The 25,795-nt window shown below is 35.0% G+C and overlaps 1 protein-coding gene and 1 long non-coding RNA gene across 7 annotated transcripts in view; one reads left to right on the top strand and one right to left on the bottom strand.

Annotated features, from left to right (window-relative positions):
* LOC145259152 (centrosomal protein of 135 kDa-like) overlaps positions 1 to 25,795 on the top strand; it is a 493,729-nt gene that overhangs the window by 198,516 nt on the left and 269,418 nt on the right. Inside the window, exon 1 of one of the 6 annotated variants that reach the window (XM_080116867.1) lies at positions 7,621 to 7,721. The exons of the other annotated variants lie outside the window; for them this stretch is intronic. The gene's annotated coding sequence lies outside the window, so the exon portion shown is untranslated. Of the gene's footprint in view, positions 1 to 7,620; positions 7,722 to 25,795 lie in introns of those variants that run through there. 6 annotated transcript variants of the gene reach the window in all.
* Positions 1 to 25,795, bottom strand: part of LOC145259155 (uncharacterized) — a 45,687-nt gene that overhangs the window by 5,824 nt on the left and 14,068 nt on the right. The window lies entirely within an intron of this gene.

Raw genomic sequence — 25,795 nt, 5'->3', positions numbered from 1 at the left:
TGTAGATAACAGCATGTATTATAACACTGTACTCTATTAATAAACTAGTGTGTAGGGGGGGTTTAGAGGTGTGAGGGGGTAAAATTAAAACAAATCAAAGTAATTAACCCTGTTTAAATTAAAACAAATGTTAAAACTTCTAAAAAAGAATCGGGGGAAAAACAATAAAAAAAATGAACGTGATGCAATACGAACGGTCCGGCAGTGCCCGTGTGTTTGAAAAAAAAAGTTTGGGGGAGGAAGGCAAGCTCGAATCCCAAACATACAATTTCGCAGTTAAGTATGGCTGCGAGGCAGTTGTATTGGTTTTGATTTCCCCAAGATGTAGGTTTGGGGTAAAAAATGGGGGTGTTCAACTGCATTGATCAAAAGCTGATTTGCTTTCTGGACGTCCCTAAGGGTTGGGCCGAGAATGCAAATTTGTTTTCAAAGTTTCACTTTTTTTATACTAAAAAGAAAACGAAGACGTGGCGATCGAAAAAAATCTCAAAAATAGCATGTAAATTTGGGCAAATCAAAGATAGATGCGACCCCCATTCTTAACTCATAGATATTATAATTTAGACAGTATATAAAAGTTTTAAGAAGGAATAAACTGACCGAGCTCCCCCCTCCCATCCCTGAAAAAAGCCTTTGGTGGACATACACAAAAAATGCACACACAGACATTTTTGCTTTTATATAATAGAAGTAATATAAACTATGCCAGTATCTTTGAATTTTATTGATGGTGGCTGCAGTGAAAAAAAAAAAAAAAACTTTTGTAATAATGCAATAAACAGCAAAAAACATATTAATAGATTTTTAATCAATGGTGATAAGACAAATTCTTTCTTATTTTCTTTTTCTACAGAAAAACAAAGATTCTATGAGATACTTCATATAATTGTGTGGTAAACAATCTATGATATATATAGATAGCACATTTTCTTGCTCTAATGCATTTCTGGTATCTAACACACCCCTTCTTAAAATAAAAATCAGCAAATGTACAATTGCTTAATTATTATACGATAATCAACAAACATGTCCAAAGACGCTCATCATATTATGGCCATAATGAAACGGGACAGCAATAATTTACTTGGGCTATTTCACCTTTTGGAAAAAAAAAATGGAAATTATTTATTATTAGACATGTAAAGAATGAATAGAAGTACCCTACATCTTCAGTAGTATGAATGGTAAGAACCTTCAGAGATACAACTAGTGAACAGTAACTGCGAAGGAAAAGGTAAATTATGAGTATATTTGATCAAGATTTCAAGAACAGATGAATCCAAACCTAGAATTTCAGGGTTGCAAAACTAAAGATGCATTTCTTCTACCAGAAACAAACCAGTGAAACCCTGATGAATTTGTAACTAGATGCTGACAGCAAGCTAAGAAATATGGTTTCAGTGCCAACAAAATGAATTTGGAAACAAATTATTGCATGTACATCCATCCAAGACTTCCAGAAAGAACTTTTGAACAAAGCTAAAGGATACACAGTTGTGGACTCATTGAAGTTAAGTTGCAGTTATGAAGCAACAGAAAAAGGCATACAGGAACTTAAATTCATTTATACTGAAAGCACAACAGCCAACACCGACACCAAAACAATGTGTCTGACCTGTGGAAGTAACCACCCTTGAAAATCAAAAGGCAAGTGTCCAGCGAGTGGCTCTAAATGTTACACATGTGAAAAACAGGAACATTGGAAGAATATGTGTATCACTTCAAGGTATTCAAAGAAAAAACAACTTATAGACCAGCCTGATTCCCAAGACAACAGAACAAAGCTCAGGATAGTGTTTCGAAGGAAAGCCTAGCACAGAATTCCATACCATATCATTCAAATCAATTATAGTTTCGTCTTTAGAGGAACTATGCATACATGGTTGTGGGTATCCAAATAAACCAAAGGGCAAAATGCAACCTAAAAATAAAGGTTGATGCAGGTGCCCAGAGTAACACCTTGCTAGCTAGAATATTTTGCCAGATAGTTCCAAACTGTTTAGATTCAAAAGAATTTCTGGACTTGAACAAGTTCAAATCAGAGACATGCAAAGCTTATTGTTTATAATGAAATGCCCAGGACAGTCTGGCATATAGCCTAGTACCTGGTTGCTCTTGATTTTGAGACATTTAAAAATGCCATGTTGGTTTCGATCTTACCTCTTGGGAAGAAGGCTCTCTTTAGCCTTTGGAAAGTCTTCTGATAATAGAGACAATAAAAAACACCAGTTTCTAGTCAATGACTTGATCAGTTTAACGGTTAACTTTTTTGTCTGTCAGCCTTATAATCTCTTCCTCTCTATTGGGTTCTTAAACTGCTTACTTTTTGACTAGTCTGTTTGGAGTTTAGGAGATTGAACGTTTATCTTGAGGTGATTCTACCTTTCTCTCTCTTTTTATTATTATGCCTTCTACAAATCTACACAACAAACACCCTATGATTTCCTATTGTACTATTAGAGTTCTTAGGTTAAACTTTCTAAATGTTTAGTTCTTTGTCTTGGACAAGTTTCCTCACATCCTTACTTTTTGTGAGACTAATCTGGATGCTTCTATTGATAGAAAGAAACTACATGTGCATCGTTATTTACCTCTTGTACGCTTAGACTCTTCTATGCATTTGCATGATTTTTTCTTCACAGGGATCTCCTCATTACACATGTTCCCTTGAATTTCATGGATGTTCTTTTATCTGTCTGAAGTTGTCTTTGATATACATTATTTCCTATTTATTCTTTATGTACTGTTCTCCTTTTGACAATGACTGCTCTGTTGTTGATACTATATACAACAGTATTAATAATGCATTACAGCTTCATCTGTCAAAGGTGAAAGGTCTACATAGTCACTACCAATATTCTATGGATGTGAGTTATGGAGCATCTACCAATGCTAGAAAACTAAATCATTTTGACACCACTAGACTGAAGAAACTGCGTGATATAAACTGACAGAAAAGGATACCAGGCACAGAAGTCCTCACTCATGCCGAGCTCCTAAGCATCTCTATTATCCTGATGAAAGCAGTTTTTCTAGGCTAATCATGCAGACTGCATGCTAGACTACACAAAGCTTCTGTTTGGTGAGCTCCAACATGGCAAGTGCTCCCATTTCAACCAGAGAACCTGATTTAAAGAATTTTAAGGTCTTCAATGTTGATCCATCATAATGAAAGCAAACAGTGCCTACCAATATGAAAGTGACAAGAAAATTACTGCAGAGAAACACAGACAGGACTGGAAGAACAATACTTTAAAACCTCCAGCATCTACTACCATTCTGTGTCCTCACTGCAGCAGAACTTTCCAAGCGCAGATTGGACTTAGCAGCCATCTCCGCACTCACCAATGACGATCTCCTTTACTCCACTCTCCAGGATGATTAGATGGTCCTTGTCATTCCGATGGATGAACAAGGCATCTCTTGCATTTATGATAATTGTCTTTCATTCTTTTTTGCTCCTTACATCAATCGTCTAAATGGATTTTAATAAAACGAATTCATCAGGCAAAATGGTGCTTTCTGTGTTCCTCTGTAAAATATGATTAGTGTTTAGAACAGATGCTGCCTTAATCGTTTATTTTTGAATAAATTTTATTTTATATAATGGGCGTTTTATATATAGTTGTTTTAGGTATATTTGTTTAAAGGTTTTTGTTTTAAGTGCTGCTTTTCTATTTTTTATGATATTGGATATTCTGCATCAGTTGGTATTGAATACTTAAGAAGTATTTTTAAAAAGTATTTTATATTTTATTTAAATTTAAAAGATGTGTATATTAGTGTCTATGGTGTGTTTTAGGCATGTTTAGAAGAGGGGCTTTCATATAATTATTTATTTCTCTCATTGTGGATTAGCTTGGGCACACATTGTCAATAATTGTTGTACATTGATGACAAGGCTCTTCTGAAAAATCATACCAGTCTAAATATGGGGATCATGATCTTTCTGTTTATCTAGGTGGTTAATCCGGAAATTAGGTATTTTATGCAATTAAGAGATGTAAAAATATGCTCTAGCAGCTAATTTCAAGATTGTTGCATGTCGGGTTGTGAAGTTGTGCACCTCTCTCTCTATCTCACATGTAATGTTGTATGTCACATTTTCTATAAATAACTAGCAAGGAGGCCTGATGTTCCCTGGGATTGAATGAGGATCAACGAATGTTGCACACCATATTTTTATTGTCATCAACATCGGTGAAATTGCCTATTTTTCAATCAAATTGATCAATTGTCTACTTTAGTTAGAGACCCACTGAAGTGTACCGAGAGGAAGCTTCACATGTATTCCCACAGTTACTTAGTTCATAATACATTACAGTTTACATTGCACTGTAGAGAATCTACTGTTGATTTTATAAATTTTTTTTACATAAATGGCTTATATTAAAGTTTAAAATTCAAAAGTCAAATATCATAGGTTCAATTGTGCTCTAAACAAAAACATGCCTGTGTCTCATCAAAGAACATACTACTGATATTATACACTAGGCCTTTCTGCTTGTTTAGTGATAACACTTCTGAAATGCACTCGTGATGTTAGGCTTGATAAGGTGTTAACTTTGTTTAAAATCAGACTGTTCCTTCTTTAATTTTTTCTTTTCGATTTTCAATATTTATCAGGCATTTTGACACATTTAAGGACACATACAGTACACTTGTGTTAAATTTTTAAAAAATCGACCCAATCATTTTGGAGTTCATAGGGAATGAACTCATACGTATATATACACACACAGTTAAATTGCCTTTTGTTTATAAGTAGAGATATAGCATGTATTCTTCAGAATTGTCTAATCTGTTCCCTGCTTCTTTAGTTTTAGCATATTTCACTGTTGCTTAAGTGATCTTCATAGATTTGCTATTTTTTTATACCTTGTCATAATTTTTGAGGAATTTTTCTACTTTATTTATAAAATTTAATGTGTAATTTGGGGTTGCATTGGGGCTGAATTTAATTCATACTTTAAGTTTTATCTTAGTTTCTATATAAGGTTTTCTTATTTAATCATGCAAAGTTATTTTGTGTTTATTTTATCATTTTATACATGTATATTATTTAAATTTTGTTTTCATAATTTTTTATTTATTGTTTATATATCTTTTTGTTATATATGTTTATCAAACATATTTGTATATTTATATATATATTTTGATATATTATTATTTGTATTTGTCTTTGGTAAATATATTTATATAATGAATGTAATAATTACTCGAGAATCATCAGTTTGTGAAAATATGAAAATTATTAAGGAGGCAGATGATAATGCAGTCATTAGATAGTAACAATGAAGAGAAAAGAATTGTCTCTATACCGCTGATTGTTAAGCCGAAATATTTGCATTTATAAAAAAATATTTTCATTCATTAAAAAAAATCACTTTTCATTGTTATCTGGGTTTTTTTAAAATAATTTTCAAATATATATATATACAATAGGAGTGGAAAATTAATTCACAAACACGATATATTGGAAAATATAGAATGAGTCATTTATTTAATCAGGATATACATACATTTATTTGGGGGATAAAGGGGACTGTTTATACCAAGGTATTTCGAAGCCTAATGCTTCTTATCAGAAGAGTAGAGAAGGTGCTAGGTAACATAATGGGGATGTGATGTCTATTGAGGGAATCATCAGGAACGAAATAAATAAAATTATCGATGTTGTTAGGGGAAACTATATTGAATTCTAAGATAAAGGAGGTGCGTATTATATAAAGTGTAGTGTAAAAAGGAGTATGGGGTTTCTATCATAGTTTGAAATAATGATTCAGGGGCAGGTATAGGGGTAGTTGGGTTGTGGTTCTATTTCATCCGGATGTATAGTGTCTATGCAGGGGATTTACGCTAAAGGTTTTTATTGACAGCGGTAACCGAAACAACAACAGCACTTAGAGATGGTGTATGTTTTCAGGCGTAATATTATGAAGAATGAAAGCGATGGTGTATATACTAAGCAGGATTAATCAAAGTAACTTATATCACAATATTACTTACATATATTTTTGTTTGTGTGGAAATGTACAGTTTTTTTAGGTTAATTAAAAGAGTAGTTTGGCACTACTGTGGTTGTATATCTGATAATCCATTTGGAATGGGGCATTATGAAAAGGATATATTTATTTTGATTATGAAGTTCGTGTGAATGTTTTATATTTTTCATATTTCAACCTGGGAATGGGAGATTACTTACCATGCGTTACCATTTTAAAACAAAGGAATAAAATGACATTCTGCTCACTATCAAAGCTAACACATTGAATTATAGTCAAGTGCATTTTTTATTATTTATACACACATATACACATGACATATTTTTGCACTTTCAATGAGATAAAATCTCTTTTCACAACTATAAACATCTATCTAATATACTGCTTTGGTCATATGTGATATTGTAAGGTTAACTAATTTGCATATTTATTTAAAAAAGGACATTTCATTAATTAACTATTCTTATTGGTTTTAAATTTCAAAAGTAATTTTGAAGTATAAAACTATCGACTAGAAAGTTATCTAAGATGCCTTTTATTAAAAGAAAGAAAATGTAGTAAATTATTGACAATTGTTGAAACTAGTTAGCACACTTTTATTTATCTACCTTGGATAGCAATTAGTTGTTTTTATACACATTTCCACCAATTAATTTAAAAAAAAAAACTATTTAATAAAATAATTTAATTCTGAACTTAAACAATTACCTTTCATTCCAAACTTTTCAGTAGAATATTTTTTAAGCTACCCTCTCCTTCTCACTTCCAAAAAAAACTTAGAATTTCATCTAAAAAATTATTTTTCACAAACTTTACTCCTGCTGGACTGACTATATTAATCAACAAGTTGTGATCTATTTCTAAATTGTATTTTCTAAATTTCCATTACCTACCAACACTCATACAAGCAAAATAAATTTTGAATTAAAAACAAAGTTTCATACTACCTCCAACACACAACACACCACGGCCAGCAAACAAGTCAATTCATACACCCCTTAAACTTTTGTCTAAAAAGTTTTTTTTTCTAACCCTTTCATATCAATTTGGCTCTGGAGGTTGCAACTCTTGTTTCCTCAACTGTCCTGGGCAATGGTAAGGATACATGTTCTGCTAGTATCATTAATCAATTAGTTTATAAAAGATACAATTTCGATTTTTCTATTGTAACCAATTCCAATTTATATTGTGGTACATCCTAAATTAGCCATTATGTTTAAAAAAACCCTTAATCTATTGTATAATTCAGAGTTGACAATTCAGTTTAATAGAGGAAAGTTGAAAAATTACAAACAATAAATAAATCAAAAGTTTTTGTTTTTGTCTTGATAAATAAATTAAAATTACTTTGTGTTAGAAGATCCGTTAATTCTTACTTATTTCACAGATTGATTGCTTTAATGTATTGATTTCTATTACCATGGAGAATGGACTTGTTCAAACACGTGGAGAACCAAACATACTTTGTGTGTTTGTGAAATCTACCTATCAACAATATATATATATATGTGTGTGTGTGTGTATATATAATATATATATATATATATATATATATATATATATATATATATATATATATATATATATATATATATATATATATAAACAAAACTGCATGTGTACATAGACTAAGGTATATTAGTAGTTCTAACTTAACAACTAGCCTTAGGATTGTCCAGTATTCTCTAGCTTTCTTTCACTGACTATAGAAAAAAGGTAGGTCATAATATATTTTGTTTTTATACACTTGTTCAATTTCGATTTTTATTTTACTGGCAAACTTGAAAGTATTTTTTTAAAATAATTTATCCAATATTAATTTTTTACATAAAAATCTAATAATAATTATATTTATTATAAGCTAAAAATTTTAAATTTATATCATATAAAATTTATTTTTAGAATTGAAAAAGATTTTCACATTTATAAAGAGTTAGATTACAACACTTTAATGTAAACAAAAAACTGTATTTTATTCTACCTTTTATTCTATGAAAAATGAGTAAATGATAGAATATGGAGATCAATGAGGCCAGCCTTGTAACTCTTGCTTCCTTCCATTTTGTTCCTTAGTTTGTTCCTTACATGAATGATGTTTCCAACGAAGGAGAAATAATTCCTGTTTTCTGGGTTGGCTCTTATTTTGAGTGAGTGGTACGCAGAAATTTTCAATCTACTTATAGTACTAATTATCATTCAACTGCCAATTTATGCATCTCATGAACCCTTAAAGTTAAGTGTTTTTTTAGCCTTCATATGTTGTTAACGTATTTATAAAAGCAGAAGGTTCTTGTAGAATCACTTGATGTAGTTACAAGACAGTTTGAGAAGCTGATAGCAAATGCTAGCTCCCATGTGTAATTCTAAATAAGACTCTATTCTATTTATGTCTCCTATCCATTTAGTGCAAGGATTATATCATTAATAATTTACAAGCACTTAATAATAGGGAGTTATTTTCCAATTAGCTTGTATAATGTACAATTTTATGAACATTTTATAAAAACATTTACTAATCTGGAAAAGTTATGGATTCATAATTAACATTTTTGTTTGAAAATATGTATTTTCATTTAAATGAATTATAATCAAAAAATGTTTTTAATATATGTAACTTGTTAACAGCTTTATATATATATTTATATATATTAGTGGACTGGCAAGGCCATAGAGGAGACTACCAAGCCAAAAACATTATAAGCAAAATTCATCCTAAAGCAGCAAAACTAAAATTTTAACTATAGAATAGCATTATTATCTTCAAAAACCCTGCAAATTTTCATATTGTTTGGTCCCATAAAATCAAAGATATGAGCATTTCAATATTCAATTTGGCTACCAGTATAGATATATCCATATATATTACATAGAAAAATGTGAGAACGAAAAGTGATATGGATAAGATTAAACTTAGAAAAGTAAAAGGACTAGTTGTTAAAACTGAAAAATAAAAATAAAAAATAATCTAGTAAAAAATATAATAAATTTATAACTTAAAATATTTCAGCCTTAAGAATTGATTATATAATGTTAAATTGAATTAAAAAAAAAAAAATCTTATTGCTGCAATATTTTAAGTTATAAATCTATTATATTTTTTACTAGAATATCTTGTCTTTTTCGTTTCCAGTTCTAAGAACTAGTCCTTTACTTCTTTAAGTTTAATGTTAACCATATTACATTTTATGCTCGCATTTTTCTATGTAATCCATGATTTTTCCAGGCTTTGCTTTGTAATAAGATTTTCTTTTTAGTGTTCAATATCATCTTTTTTATTCATTTGATTGGTAGGCATAATGAATACTGAATTATTTTTATGAAAGAATTTTTTTTTTAAATATTATGAGAGAATATATTTTTTCAAATATTTATTGTTAAGTATTAAAAGCAGTAAATTTTATGTTTTCTATGAAGTTCAATAAATTTTCTCTATAAATCTCAATAAATAATGATTTTTAAGGTAAAATGAACAGTAGAAGCAGCAAATACCGTTCCAAAATATAAATAAATATATAATAGTTTTTTAAAAACGTGGATTTTTCGAACAAACTAAAAAACTAGTGTTGAAAAATCCATTTTCTTAATTAAACCAGTGAAATATAAAAATTAAGGTCCACAAATATATTTTTTTAATAATTATTAAAATAACCTTCATCAGTTTAAATTTTAAATAATCAATTTTAAAAATAAGGCATACGGGTATGATTTGTAATCATGCCCGTATGCCTTATTTTTATTTGATTTTTTTAATTGATAAGTGCTTTTTCTTCTGAGGAGTTAATGATGGAATAAATTGATTGATTGATATAATAATTAAATGTGATTTTGCGCTACAAAACAGGTGCTGTCAAGAATTGTGCAACTTACTTAAAGGAATAAACGGTAAGATAGTCAATATCTTGAAATTTGGAATATAGACTTTTATCCTATATTTGTTTTATATATATATATATATATATATATATATATATATATATATATAAAAGCCAGCACACTGGGAAAAGTGCCCTCCTGCTTATTCAATGTACCCAAGTAGTCCTGTTGGCATTCCTTGATAAGGGCATATGTAGGGAAAAGGTATCCCTGAAAGGGTGGATCTCATAGAACCATCGACAGAAGAAAGGCCATTGTCAGATTGATTTTTTTTTTAAATCTGCATAATTGCAATAATAATTTTTAATCAAGAATGATCAAACATTTGTTTAAGCGAATTTATAATTTCTTCATATGGACAAAAAAGTTAGAATTTAGTATGTAATCTTTTACTGATGATTGATTGGAATGTGGAAATATGAAGTGTAAAATTTTATCAACCTTTTATGTAATTTGAGTAAGTAATATGAAGAGTCAGGTATCTGAATTGTCAAATTGCTGTGGGATTCATATTTTTAATTACATTTTCATTTGAAGATAGAAAAGAAAGGTAATTATTCTCAAGTTATTTTAGTGCAATTTTAAAGAATGTTCAGATGTTTTAGCTTTGTTCTTTTTTGTTTTGGTTTTTCTATTACTTTTTCTGGTCTGCATTGGCAGAGTCAAAGCAAGTTGAAACATGAATTGCCATTTTGGAAAGTTTTGCCTTTTTTTTTTCAATGTTTATTATGTTTAGCTTATATGTGTGTGTGTGTGTGTATATATATATATATATATATATATTAAACATTTGAGCCCATTAAAAAAAGAGCAAAAGTTATAGCTCGTTGATTTAAAATGAGTGCTTTATACCAAATTGATAGTTGGATATGATAAAATTTGTCCTCATTTTTGCATTAAATACTAACCCCTATTAATCCCTAACTGTGCAACAAATGGATACCATAATACTTAGTTGGCTGCACCTTTATAACAAAAGTCCATACAAAATTTTAGCTAGATCGAGTTTCTGAGTAAAAGTGGAAGAGACAGACAGACTAAGAGAAATATAATATATAGATAATATAAAGCCAAGTTGTGTGCATTTGTGTCACAACATCCCAATTAAACAGTTGATCTAAGGAGACAAACTGCAAATTTGCAATCAACATCTGCATTCTGATCTGTCCTTATTGATGTCGGAAGTTCTTGAATCTGTTTAAAAACTCATTATTCAGAATAAAACCATGTAAAGATAGTCTTGAGTTCTAAGCCATGTTTAGTTTCAGAAGAGTTTCCGATGGTTAGTTATTCTATACACGTTCTGGAGATGACGAGTTCTCAGTAGACAACTATTCTGTACAGGTTCTGAACTTTATAATTTTGTAGCCAAAGAGCAAAAGATTCTTCCGTGTTGACACGGAGAAAGCATATGCAAAGTTGCTAAATAAAGGTTTAATTTTTATGGAACAATTCTGTTTTTGTATGTCAAAGAAAGACTTTTTTTTGGGGGGGGGGTCACTATATTCTAGAACTTTTTATATACTCCCTAGATTATAATATTGCAATGGGACGTTGTCTCTAGATTTATTTTGATCGACGTTTATAAAATTTACGCTATTCCATCCTCTCGCATATTTGTCCATGTTTTTTGTATAAAAGCGAAACTAATCGAAAGCAAAGGCAGCTTTCAGGCCGTTCGTGGCAGGATGTCTAGAAAGCAATTAGCTTTGATGAATGTGGGAGAAACCCCTCATATCAAGCAATTGCTAATCATTTGGATACTCCCTATTTGTGGGGAGCTGGTTTTTCCCAACATCGTGGTGAAACAAATAAATGAAATGGCAGAAAGCTGAAGTGACCTTCAACCAACCTTCATTTCTCCACCTGTGTATTCACTTAGCAAGTCAACTTTTTGATTGACATCGCTAAATTTGAATGGTTGTCAATACCTATGGCCTCATAGCGTAACAGTGTCACGTTTTCTTTCACTTTTTCCGCCTTCGGGTTCATCAAGGGTTTGAGCCTCCCTTCCTACTAACACTTTTTTCTTTTACCCCTTCAAACACCCAGGCAATGCCGAATACCCCCGCTAGTCTATAATATAAATCTCACCTGTCTGTTTAAATGTATGTATGTAGGTATGTATGTTTGCCTAAAACTTTCAACAGAGACAACAGATTTTCATAAGATTGGTATCGTTTTGAAGCTCGACAATTCGGATGACAAATATCGAAAAATTGACTAAAAATATTAATTCCTTCACCCTCAACTGAGCACTTTTCTACGGGGTGGTGTCGCATTTTTCACCAATATTTTCGAAAGTCATTCCCTCTTTTCGATTGAGTAGGCTTAATTTAAACATTCATCACTTCTGGTTTGGTGATGGGTGCAACAGCAAAGACGTCATATTTTTTTTTCATGGTCTTTTCCTCCTTCGCAGTATGGGTTTGAGCCTGCCACATTTTTTTTTTTTTTTTTACTCAACACACACCTCCAAACACCCGGGCAACGCCAGGGCACCAAACATGATAAAAATAGAAGTCATTTGGATCTTAAAATTTGAGCATGCAAAAAGAAGCCATTTTTAATTTTATTCAAATGTCAAAAAAAAAACGTGTATAGAAAAGAGAAATAAAAAAAATGGATTTTTATTTTTACCTTAAAAAGGCTGGACACGTGAACAAGGAAGCCATTTCTTAAGTTTGATTATGCAGTCTCGTTCAGAAAACGCATACATATACACATATAAATAAATATACATGCAATTAAAAAAGAGAGTTTTTTTGTTAATTAAAACAATGCAAAAAGAATGGGACATTTTTGATAAATAAGAAAGAAATTAATGTGCGGAAAATACAGGGTTGCGGAGTCAGAGTCGGAAGGAGTCGGAGGTTTTAACTGGAGTTGGAGTTGGAGTCGGATTTCTAAAAGTACAAGGAGTCGGAGTCAGAATTTTTATCCTTAAGTCCAATGAATTTATTTTTTTACATGGTTTTCCTGTTTGGTTTTACCATTTTTTTAAAATTACATTTTCTAACCAAACAAGGCACATTGCAACTTTGATGTAGGGGGCTGCTATCAGGGATCTAAGTTTCAGGGCTACTATGTAGGGAGTTTAGCAGCAAGATGTCTGTTTACATTACACTTGAACTTCTGCATGTCAGTACAGTTGGGGAAGCAGGAAACCGGAAGAGAATTCCAAAGTGTAGCAGTTCTGGGGAAGAAGCTATTAGAGTAGAAGGTTTTCTTACATCTGGGGATCTCTACTGTGTAGGAGTGATACTTTGCTGCTTGTCTGGTTTGTCAGGGGTATTTTCATCGAGGAGGTACAAGAGCTTGTAGTTCGTCAGAGCATCCACCATTAAAATACTTGTAAAACAAGCAGAGGGATGCAACATTTCGTCGATAGGACAGGGCTGAAGTTTAGATAACAGTTCAGGACCTATCAGGTTGGCAACTCTCTTTAGAACACTATCCAGGAGCGAGAGACTAGTAGCAGATGCACCAGCCGAAATGTGCAGCAGTACTCGATACATGGGCGAATGGTGGCTTTGTAGAAGTACAGGATACTTTCAGGCGTAAGTAACTTTCAAGCACGATAGAGCCCATTTTCTTTGCAGCAGCCCTGGCAATGATCTCAATGTATTTATTCCAACTCATGTTCCCTGTGAACGTTAAGCCAAGGAGTTTGAACGAAGTACTTTCAGGTAATGTATCTTTAGCCATAACTATTGGTGGTTGGTAAGGTTTCATGTAATTATTAAAGGAAACGAGTTTTGTCTTGGCAGCTTTGAACGTTACCATCCATTTCTGACCCCATTCCACTACAGAGTGAAGGTCTTCCTCTAGGGTTTCTGCCATTGCCTTAGATGTGTGCTCATTAGTTTTCCCCACGTGCTTGCTATAGAGCGTGATGTCATCAGCAAATATACCTATGTCAGAGACAATTTTATCTGGTAAGGATCAATCCCTGAGATACACCTGCATTTATATTATATTGTTTGGACGTACGCCCATCGAGGACAACCTGAATTCTTCTCTCATTTAAGAAAAATCTAATTATGTTAAGTATTCGTCCAGTAATACCATAAATTTTATTTTCATGAGAAGACCATCGTGTCATACCCTGTCAAAAGCCTTAGGTATATATAGGGTTACTGCCCTCCCTTCCCCTGCCTTATTCAGTGCTTGGTATATATGTTCAGAGATTACAGTTAGAATATCTGCAATAGAACGGGCTTGCCTAAATCCATATTGATGGTCAAACAGAAGTTTAGCAGGTGTAAGGTAGTTGACTAGAGCTTGATTAATTAAAGACTCAAATATTTTGTTGAAAAGCGGGAGGAGATTAATTGGGCAATAATTTAATGGGTCAGTTCGTTTGCCAGAGATTTTGTAAACTGGTACCACAGAAGCAATATTCCAGCTGTCAGGAAAGCAAGATTCATTAAGACATTTGTTAAAGAGTTTAGAGAGAACTGGAGCAACCTCAGCGGAACATTTGTTTTAATAGCACAGCCGGCATGAGATCAGGTTCACATGCTTTTGAGGTGTCTATGTTTTTTATGATATCATGTACTTGAGAAGGGGTGATTTTTAGATCATCTGCTGTGGTTTCTGTCCACAGAGGAAAATCAGGGAGGGAATGGTTTGCTGGGTCCAAGGTAAAGTTTGAGGGAAAATAACAGACAAACATGTTAGCTTTCTCAGTTTCTGTACAAACAACCTCATGATTGTTGGATAGTGGGAGAATTATTGATTGCCCATTATTTACTACACTATTGTAGATTTTCCAGAAATCATGAGTTCCTAATTTCTGTGCTTCAATGCATTTCCTGGTGGTTTCAGTATATTCACTCTTAGCTGTTGCTACTTCTTTCTTACAATTACTTCTAGCTTCTATATACTTTGTTTGTTTGTACAGGACTTATGCTGGATAAATCTATGGTATGCATGTTGCCTCTGAGCAATAGCAGCTGCGCAAGTAGAAGCAAACCATTGAGGAGAGTGGGGTTTGCTATAGAACTTCCGTGCAGGAACATATGCTTCAATTGCTGCTTTGGACCATTCAGTAGTCTCATTTGCACACTATTCTGCAGGAAGAGAAAAGATATTTCTCCATGCAATTGCTAATGGCATCCCAGTCAGCCTTATTTTAGTATGTTGTCGTTTTGAGCAATGGCTCTTCAACTTGGGGGTTGAGAGTTTAGAGTGATTCTATCATTATCACAGCATGATCAGCATTCCTAAGTGGACAATCAGCATTTGTTACACAATCCTCAGGATCTCTTGTCAGAAATAGATCCACAAGTAAGGCTTGCTGGTCCTGGCGATCTGGGAGACGGATCGGGAATGTTACTGTCTGTGTCAAGGAATGGGATATAGCAAAGTTATGAATGATGATACTAGCTGTGTCAGTGAAGCCAAGCAAATTTCTGTGGCGGGCGTTAGAGTCACTAAATACATGTATTTTGGCGCTAGTGTCAAGGGAGAGTGCTACATCTATGCTGTAAGAGACATGATTGATTATAGTACAGTCTGGGGTTGATGGAGAGTGATAAAGAAAATACAGGTAGCTAACGTTATGTTGTAAACTCCCTAGACATGGGGAGGGTGTTACAAATATAGACTCTAAGTCTGTTCCTGTTAAAGTCCTTATGACAAAGTGTAAGGTAACCAGACATGTTAAAGGTTAAAGATGTTAGAGAGGATGGAAAAGTGCAAGTTAGTTTAGTTAGTGCTAAGATATCTGGGGAGTTTGCTAGGAGAAATTATTCTACATCCTCCAAGATAGTTCTAAGTCCTCGGATATGTGTAAATGCAAGCCTCAAGGAGGAGGCGTAAGTGTGTGTCTGGTTTGAACATCTTTTTGAATTGAGCTATCATTTCATTCTATTTAGTAGTTTCAGGTCTAGATTGAAGTGCTAGGCAAAACGCATGTGCATAGGCACCATCATGCAACACGAATAGACCATCAGCCTGCTCCTCATCCACAAGAATGTGGTCTCGGGAACGCCCACCAGAGATGAGTGCAGGGTGCCTTTCCATGCATGACATGGCACTACAAATATCCCGATATTACACAACTGATGATAGAACAGCTGCTCTAAGCGCTATCAAAGGGCTTCTGTATTGTCAGTTAGAAACAGCAACCAGCAACTGTCAAACCAGTACCCTCAAACTTGTCTGACAGGAGTGGCCCAGTCTAATCATGTTAGCATATATGGTAAATAAGCACCCCCAAGATGCCTAGTTATAGGTGAAGGTAATAAGGCAAATGTAGGGGACGGCATTAATTGCCCTAGTCAGGAAACAAGGCTAAACACTGGGCATCTCTAATGAGTCCTTGTGGCCGCACCTCTGCTCCTGGCTAATCAGCAAAGAAGGAATATGGAGTATAGATAGGCAGAGCCTATCTACTCCTTAAGCAGTTTAGGTTTGCAAACCGGTGATTTGATCAAGTCACCAGCTCTAGGGAGGTTGTCCAGGAATGAGGAGGCCTCCCTCTCCTGTTTGGTGCCAAGACGTCAGTGGCACATGTTTACAAAGTAGAGTTTTCCTTATTCTAGATGGATGACCTAACCAGATCTACTGGTCCATCAGCACTGAGAGGGGTTTTCCTGCACCTGGTTGCATGGATAGTGAGGATTGATAGAGTTAGTATCAAAGAATTAGTATCTGCTTTGAAGTTATACTCCTCAGAATAGGATTAAGATTGGTTACGTTTTTAAAGGAGGTATGCATGAGTGTGGGGTGTAGATTAAAGGTGAATATCTATTAGGGTTAAGAAAAGATCAAATGTGGTTTGTGGATTAGTGACTAATTAGAAAATTATAGTATAAGGGTTAGGGTGCATTTCGAAATGTGCTTTAGGTGTTAGTTTTCAAGTAAAGATAATCATCAGTACTTTATCCCATCTAATGAAAGAAATATATAGTTGCTAATTAATACAGATCACTTATAATCTGGGCACAAACTGTGGCTATCAGTTATCTATTTTATAGATATTCTTTGGAGTATAAATATAGGTTAAGCTAATGCATCCCTTAGCAATAGAAATCAATAGATGTTTAGTATTTATCGATTTTGAAAAGGTCAGCCTACTAAAGTTTAGGACTGGAAGCTAAACCCTCCTTCCAAGGTACATGCAAAGTATGTGATTTTATATCAGCTTGGGGAGAAGAGCAATTGTTTTTTTGTCCAGTTGAAACAGGAGAGATGATATACTTACAAGAATACAGCATTAATATACAATATAGACATACAGGGATTTGGGGAGGATTTAAGAGTTTAAGTATTTTTAATGTTTATCATGCAAAACAGACAGGAAGGCGTCTTGGAGGCAAAACATTATCCCTTTAAAGCAGACATTTAGAAATAACATTTGTACCAGTTATTTTAGTAACCTATATCAGTAACAATATACATGTGGCCAGTTTAGGCCTTATATATATACATTACACTTAGTCATAAAATGAGAAATTATGATTTCCAAAAAGAGCAAAGCAGTATAAGTAAATAAGAGCAGGAAAATAGGTTTAGTGAATAAGCGATAACTTAATTGCTTCCTAAGAAGTGGTTTGCACAATTTAGCAGTTTTTGTATGGTTTTGCTTTTATTTTTGGAGATATATCATATTTTGTACTGTAATGTTTCCACTGTCACACAAGATCAATGAAAGTTCTGTCTTTGAGTGGGATCACTGTAGATTACATTGGATAACAATCGGATTGTAATCTGAAAATTATCCAGTGGAATTGTCAAATTCCATTTGGCAATTGAATTAGTTCGGGATCAATCCGGAATTACAATCTTCTCTCCCCCACCCCAAAAAATAACGGGCATAAATCAATAAGAAGCAACACATGGCACTATAGCCCTTTATAGCTTCTTCCTTTTTTTTTGTTTACAAAGGAGTCACCACTTATCAAGGCTTAAAGGTCACTCGAGGATAATGGTTAATGAGTGTACACCAGTCAATGACACAATATCCTAGTAATCGTTAGTAGTGGAAATTTGGTAAATTGGATTACTTAAGGGGGTGGCTCATCAAGAATTTGTTTATGTTGGACTTGAATATTATCAAATTGTAGTCAGCTGGAAAGCAAGGAAATGGAAGAGAGTTCCACAGGCATGCAGTTCTAAGAAAGCAGCTTTGTTTTGTTTAATGGAATCTACATTTAGGATTAGGCACAGAAAAAGTGGGGGAAATTATTGATAGTGGTTTCAGCTAAACGAGTGTTTTTCATGAAAGTTTAGCGAGGGGGGCATAGATTGGAGCTCAGACAGGCACCTGTCATGAAAATAGTGATAGAGCTCATAATGTCTCTTCTGTGGGAAGAGGTTGCAGAGAAGAGAAAATGGCACCCCCACCAGGTTACAAAGTCTATTTTGAACTTTGTCGAAGTATGATAAAAGGTTTCCAGCAGTTCCTGCCCAGATGTGACAACAGTACTCCATCTCTGGATGTACCTGACTCTTACTCAGGTAGAGAATTGCATCAGCAGTGAGATATCTACTAGAGCTCTAGAAGGATCCCACCATTTATCCAGCCCAGAAGCTTGTCAAAACATGGAGCCTCCCCAAGACGAGAGCCATTCATTTCAATTGATGCCAGATAGGAGATCAGAGCATTGTGGTAGGGATATCTCCAGAGAAGACCCTAATTTACCTCATATGTGCTTCTGGGTTGAACTTGCTTACATCACTGCATTTATATTTGCCCTCTATTGCCCCCACAACAGCGGAGTTACTATCTTTAAGAGTATATCTGAGAAAATTGACCACATCCTGTCTGCTCATCATTCAGCTAACATTCACATTTGCGGTGACTTCAGTGTCTATAATGTGGAATGGCTGACCCACTCGAATAAGACAGATGATGAGGGGAGGTTATATTTTGATTTTGCCATTGCCTGTTCACGAACCCATTTATGTGCCCGATACTACCGGTCAGTATGCAAGCCTTCTAGACCTTTTTCTCATAACTTCCCCTGAGCTATGTTCATGTCCCATTCTATCTCCTCTGGGATCCTCTGACCACTCAGTTGTATCAGTTAAGATAAAAATGAAATGTAATAAGTCTTCAGACGTACCTCTCTACCGTACTGTATATCGATACTCTATGGCTGACTGGGATAGCTTCCATATATTTATATCTGATCTACCTCTGCATTCCATGTTTAAAAAGATGTATCCTCTATAGTATCAGACCTGACCGAATGGTTAATTGTAGGCATAGACCGATTCATACCATCCAAACAATTCCAACAAAAACCTAACAGCCAGCCATGGTTCTCCCCAGAATGTGCTGCTGCCATCGCACACAGAAATCACTTTTTCCATAGCTACCAACATAATAGATGTACTGAGACTAAAGCTGCTTTCAGGACTGCCAGCAACCACTCTAAAAGAGTGATAAAAATGCCAGAGAGCTATATGCTCAATCCATTTAATCCAAAGTAGCTGAGCAGTGGCTTGGTCCCCACCAGTTTTGGCAAATAAGAAACAGGATCCTGAACAGAAGCGTACGTTCTATCCTAACCATCATCAATGGACCTGAGATCATCTCGTCAGCATCAGACAAGGTCAAAACATTTGCCAAGAACTTTGCCATTAATTCTACCCTATGCGACGAAGGCCATCAACTCCCCGTATTTCCTCCTACAACGGACAACACGCTATGCAACATACAAATATCTGTGTATGATGTCACCAAGCTAATCAAGAACCTTGATTCCAGTAAAGCAACTGGCCCTGACGGCATTGCAATTATAGTTGAAAAAGCTTCAACCAGAATTGCCCCCATACTTACAAAACTGTTTAAGCGTTGCCTTAAGGAGAAGTGCTTCCCAAAACTCTGGAAAACCTCATCAGTATGTCTTGTATTTTAGAATTCAGGTGATAAGTCATCTCCCTCTCGGTATAGACTAATAAGTCTCTTGTGTGTCATGAGTAAACTGCTGGGATCCATATTAAATAGAGAAGTAGTCAACCACTTCAGCAAAAATAACCTTCTTAGTGACATGCAATATGGTTTCCGTTCTGCTAGATCTACAGCAGATGTGTTAACGGTTATATCTCATAGGATTGGTGAATTTCTTGACAAAGGCTTCTTTTCTAGGGCAATTGCTCTTAACATATCAACGGCCTTCGATAAGGTATGGCATAAAGGCTTACTTCACAAGATTTCCAGCTACAGTATAACTGGAAATGTTTTCTCAATTATTAAATCATTTCTCTCTGATAGGCTCATAAGAGTAGTGGTTAATGGACATAAATCAGAGGCCCATAGTATTAATGCTGGTGTCCCTCAGGGGTCCATCCTGGTCCAACTCTCTTCCTGATCTACATCAATGATCTCCCAAAACACATACTTAAATCATTCGTTGACATCTATGCTGATGACACAACCATCTATGGCAACACATCAAAGGCCATAAATGACAAAGTTCTCTTTGATTCTCTCTCCTCTGATCTTGAGCATGTGGTACAGTAGGAGGAAGAGGTGACTGGTTACTTTTAATGCATCTAAAACCAAGCCCTTATCTTTACATCATCAACGCTCTGATCCCCATCTGGCATCAATTGAAATGGATGGCTCTCGTCTTTGGGAAGCTCTATGTTTTGATAAGCTTCTGGGTTTGACCTTTACTCCTGATCTGAAATGAAACACGCACATCAAGTCTGATAAAAGCCAAGTACATCCAAGGATGGAGTACTGCTGCCACATCTGGGCAGGAGCTGCTAAAAACAGCCTATCCTGCTTTGACAGTGTACAAAATAGACTTTGTGGCCTAGTGAGGATGCCCTTTTCTCTTCCCTGCAATCTCTCTCCCACAGAAGAGACGTTGCGAGCATGTCTTTCTTTTATCGTTACTTGCATGGCAAGTGCTCATCTGGTCCCCCCTCACCAATCTTTCACGATAAACACCCGTCTAGCTGAAACCGCTGTCAATAATTTTCCCCACTCTTTTTCTGTGCCTAAATCAAAATGTAGATTCCATGAACAAAGCTTCTTTCTTAGAAGTGCATGTTTGTGGAACTCTCTGCCGCTTGCCTGTTTCCCACCTGACTACAACTTGGATGTCTTCAAGTCCAACATAAACAAATTCATGATGAACCGCCCCCTTAAGTAAGACATCTTATCAAATCTCAAATACTAACGATTACTACGCTACTATCCCATCGATTATTGTACATGCAATAACCCTTATCCCCGAGTAGCTTCCAGGCCATGTAAAAGAAAAAACAAAAAAGAAAAAAAAAGAAAACCTATTTGACTCCGCTTTTGAGGTTCGCTTTCACAAATATCTGTGGGCTTAGAGGTAATATAGATGACGTAGAGTCTTACCTTTTAGTAAACTAACAGGATATTTTAGCATTAAGTGAAATAAACTTACACTCTTCAATTCCCTCCAACTACTTTAACATTACAGGATACCTCCCTCTTTACCGTAAGCACTCGGATAGATGCATGCACGCACTTAGAGTCTATATTCATAGCACCCTCCCTTAAACTAGAGAGAAAAATCTTGAATCTGATGACCAGGCTTTATGTGCTTTCGACTAGCATTTCATCACTGTGTTAGTTACTTATATTTTCTCTGTTGTTTTGTCATCAAGTCAGGATTGTACCCTAATCGATCATGTCTTTGATAGTATAGATGCAGCACTCTCCTTGGATATTAACGCCCAAATACATGCGTTTGGTGACTTTAATGTCCACGATAATTTATTTGGTTTCTCAGGTTACTCAGATGCAGCTGGACGCTCCACTAATATCTATAGCCCATTCCCTCACATAGACAGTAATGTTTCCAACTGGCCTACCAGATTGTGCAGGTTTCACTTCTAGACCTATTCCTCACCACAGTACCTGAGGATTGTGTGACTAATGCTCACAGTCCACTTGGAAACGCAGACCACCTCGTGGTATCAGTTGACATCACATTTAAATCCCAACCTCAAGGTGAGGAATCATTGCTCAAAGCAAAAAGGTACTACAACAGGGCATACTGAGAAACCATTAGAGAACACATCCGAGATGCCCCATGGACCGATATCTTCTCTGTTCCTGCTGAACAGAGTGCCAATGAGACAACTGAATGGTGCAAAGCGGGAATTGAAGCACGTTCCCACACGGAAGTATTATAGCAAGCCCCACGCACCCCCATGGTTCACTACTGATTGTGCAGCTGCTATGGCACAAAGACAGCATGCATTTCGCCAGTTTGTACGTCATAAGTCAAATACAAATAGGCAAAAATTTGTAGATGCTAGAAATCATTGTAAGAGTGAAATAGTGACAGTCAAAAGAAATCATGCTGAAATAATCTGGGAACACATAAAATCACCAAAGATAGAGACTCGTCATTTTGGAAAAATCTATACTAGTGTAGTGAATAAAGAACAATCAGTAATTCCTCCACTGAGCAACAACCAGAAGGTTCCATGCACGGTAACGGAAAAGGTGGAACTGCTGTCCTGGTGATTGCCTCTAACTCCATCTTAGAGCCAACAAACAACTCCTTCCCAAATTTCCCTACGAGGACTAAAGCCGCATTAGATGATGTAAAAATCACCCCTTCTCATGTCTGTGATACATGATACATCCAAGTCCTTTAACAAAGTCTGGCACAAAGGGCTGCTAATGAAAATTAAATCGTACATTATAACTGGACGTATACTAAATATAATTAGATCCATCTTAGATAATAAAAGCACACAGGTTGTCATTGATGGACATACATCCAAGCAGCATAACATTAATGCGGGAGTGTCTCAGGGGTCGATCCTTGGACCATTATTATTCCTGATGTTCAAAAACGACCTCCCTGATAATATTGTGTCCGAGATGGGTATATTTGCTGATGATACAATGCTCTATAACATGTATTAGGGAAGAAAAGATGTAAATAAATCTAAGAAAATGGAAAAATCATTAGAAAATGACCTCCAGACCATAGGTGAATGGGGACGCAAATAGATGGTAATATTTAATGCTAGGAAAACTAAGCTGCTCTCCTTTAACAATTACAAGACACCTCTGAAACCGCTTATATCAATGAAAACCTGAGAATTCTACCTTTAAACTCCTAATTTGGAACTATTTTACCATATTTTACTTTGTGGGCAATATGAACTGGAACAAATACATAGAGGACATTGCAACAACTGCTGCAAAGATGGTGGGTTCCCTCTATCGAGCTAAAAGACCTGAGGGTATCCCGTACCTCTACAAAGCCACCCTTCGCTCATGCATGGAGTATTGTTGCCACATCTGGGCTGGTGCATCTACCACTAGTCTCTCCAACTTGGATAGGTTACAAAAAAAAAAATTGTCAATCTAATCTGTCCCACTTTATCAACTAAGTTTCAGCTCTTGTCCCATCAACGCAATGTTGCATCTCTGTGAATGTTTTAATGGAATGTGTTCTGATGAACTCATTGCACTTGTACCCCGTACATATCCCCGACAAACTCGTTCAGCAATAAGATCTCACCCTTTTACTGTCGAGGTCCCTAGATGCCAAAAAGCTTTCTATTCTAATAGTTTCTTCCCTTGAACAGCTGGACTTTGTAATTTCCTTCCTGCTACCTGCTTTCCTGGTCGTACTGATATAAATGTAACACAAACGACATCTTGCTAATCTTTCCTAGACATGGTCTCATAAAATAGCCTTTTTCATCCAAGTAGTGATATGCCTTGTTAGGAGTTAACATTAAATAAATAAATAGAGCTGGTAGAGTCTATATGTGAGTATATTTATCATACAAGTGAATGTTAAACATAAAAAAATTATATACATGAAAAGTAATTATAAAATGCTGAATAGGTGTGGGAGGTTGGTATGTGGATCTGCAGAATAGATTTTCACATAGTGGTCAAGGAGTCGGAGTTCGGAGTCAGAGTCTAAGATATCAAAGGAGTCGGAGTCGGCATTTTAGGAATTCAAGGAGTCGGAGTCGGACTTTCACCATCCAACTCTGCAACCCTAGTAAAATAAAAGTAAAAGAAAGTCAATTGTAATTTATGCGCACCTTAAAATAAGCATGCAAAAAGTATTTGTCAAAAAAAAAATATACAAAGAAAATGTTTTCAAAAAATGATTTTTTTTTTATTTCAGTAAATGTATTAGTTCCACATTAGTAGGTCAAAGTGTTGATACAAAACAAAGTGAATGCAGTTTAATGTCTTGCCCAGGACAATTTTCAATATATAGATATATGTATATATTTTCACGGGCCGATATGTGTATATGCATCATATACACATATCGGCCCGTGAAAAATTATTTAAAGTTGAATCCCCTAGCAAGTTTTGAGGCAAACCGTTTTAACTTTATTTTTGTCGCGGGTTTTGTGAATACATCAGCAATTTTTTGTTCTGATGATATATAACTTAAAATAATGGATTCCTTTTTCAATTCGTTCCTGATGACATGGTATTTAATATATGCTTAGATCTTTGGTGAATTACTGTGTTCTGTGCTAAAACTATGCTGGTTTCATTATCACAATTAATTACTACAGGGTTTTTAGTTAATTCTGGTTCTAAAACAATCTTTAGGATATTTTTGAGGTAAAGTGCTTGGGCTGTATGTGTGAGCGCAATAAATTCTGCCTCACACATAGAGAGAGATACAATCTGCTGCTTTTTAGATTTCCATGAAATATTAGGCCCATTTTCTGATAGCCTGAAACAGTATCCAGATATACTATAATGTATACAGATTCTCCTTGTGATGTTTCCACAAACGAAAACACTAAGCTGGACACTCCACCAGACCAGTCAAATTCTAGTCCTGGAACCTGGCAAGACCAAACAAGAACCACTAAGAAAAAACACTATAACCAAGTCAAGAAAGAAAAAAAGGAGAAAAAAATTATTCTTCAATGTTTCGCATACTCCAGGTATGAGAAATGGGGTAGGAAAAAAACACAGTATTCGAGGCTCAAATAAAAACTTTGCCCTTACCAAAAGAAAAAAACAACAACAACAACCACAACTAAGAACTTACTTTCTTTCAATTGTATCTCCTAAAAGATGTTAGAGAGTCAATTGAGAAGAAAGCTTTTAGTGAAGCAGCGAGTGATTTCACCAAATCTAACATTACTGAATATGCCCAAACTCAGTGGAATAGGGAGGAAAAATGGACATTGATTTGGTCAATGGAATATGCAAAAATAAAATACCAAAAACTCACAGACAGTTGTAAGCAATAGCAAAAGATTTTGAAGCACCACTGCCCAAACAATGAGGGGATTGAGAAGGAAAGGTTAACATGCCAGAAAATAATTTTCTGAGAAACAATGTCTTTTCTGGTGAGCAAATAGCCAAGCTAAAAAAAGATGTCCATGAAATGGCTAAAAACAACATTTGCCCAATCAGCAATCCCCTCCCTATACCCAAGATATGCCAAACCAAACAAGAAGACACTACAACAAATTCTCACCTGACACAGATCCCTGAGACAATGCCAACAAGTTCAAGTCTTAGATGTCTACCAAAAACAAACCAGAAATATACACGACATGCCACTCCATTAAATAATGCAACATCTCCCCAGGAATCACTCCCAACAGACCCAACACAATTTAAACATGAGCAGACATACCAACAGTATGTCCCACTTCAACATGCGATATTTGACGCGGACCAGTTGGAACTAGAGAAAGAGCTGGCCAACAGAATAGAAATAGCACAATGTCTAGCTGTTGAAGATCGGCCCAGACTGGTAAAAATTAGTATGAATAAAGCCTTCAAGGTACTTGTTTCAAAAGTCAACGATACCCTCGAAAGAATCACTCCGATTAATGCACCATTGAGTGAAATAAATCATACAACATACGGGCAGCATGGTTTATTCAGTTAAAACTCTTAGCCAAACACGAGGAGAGTAAAAGAGCAAACATGAAGGCTAAATCATATA

Source organism: Euprymna scolopes, chromosome 34 (genome assembly GCF_053919585.1).
Source record: "Euprymna scolopes isolate OS-2025 chromosome 34, ASM5391958v1, whole genome shotgun sequence".
Taxonomy (NCBI): domain Eukaryota; kingdom Metazoa; phylum Mollusca; class Cephalopoda; order Sepiida; family Sepiolidae; genus Euprymna; species Euprymna scolopes.
Note: the sequence above shows the minus strand (reverse complement) of the source record. Positions and strands in the feature narration are given on the sequence as shown.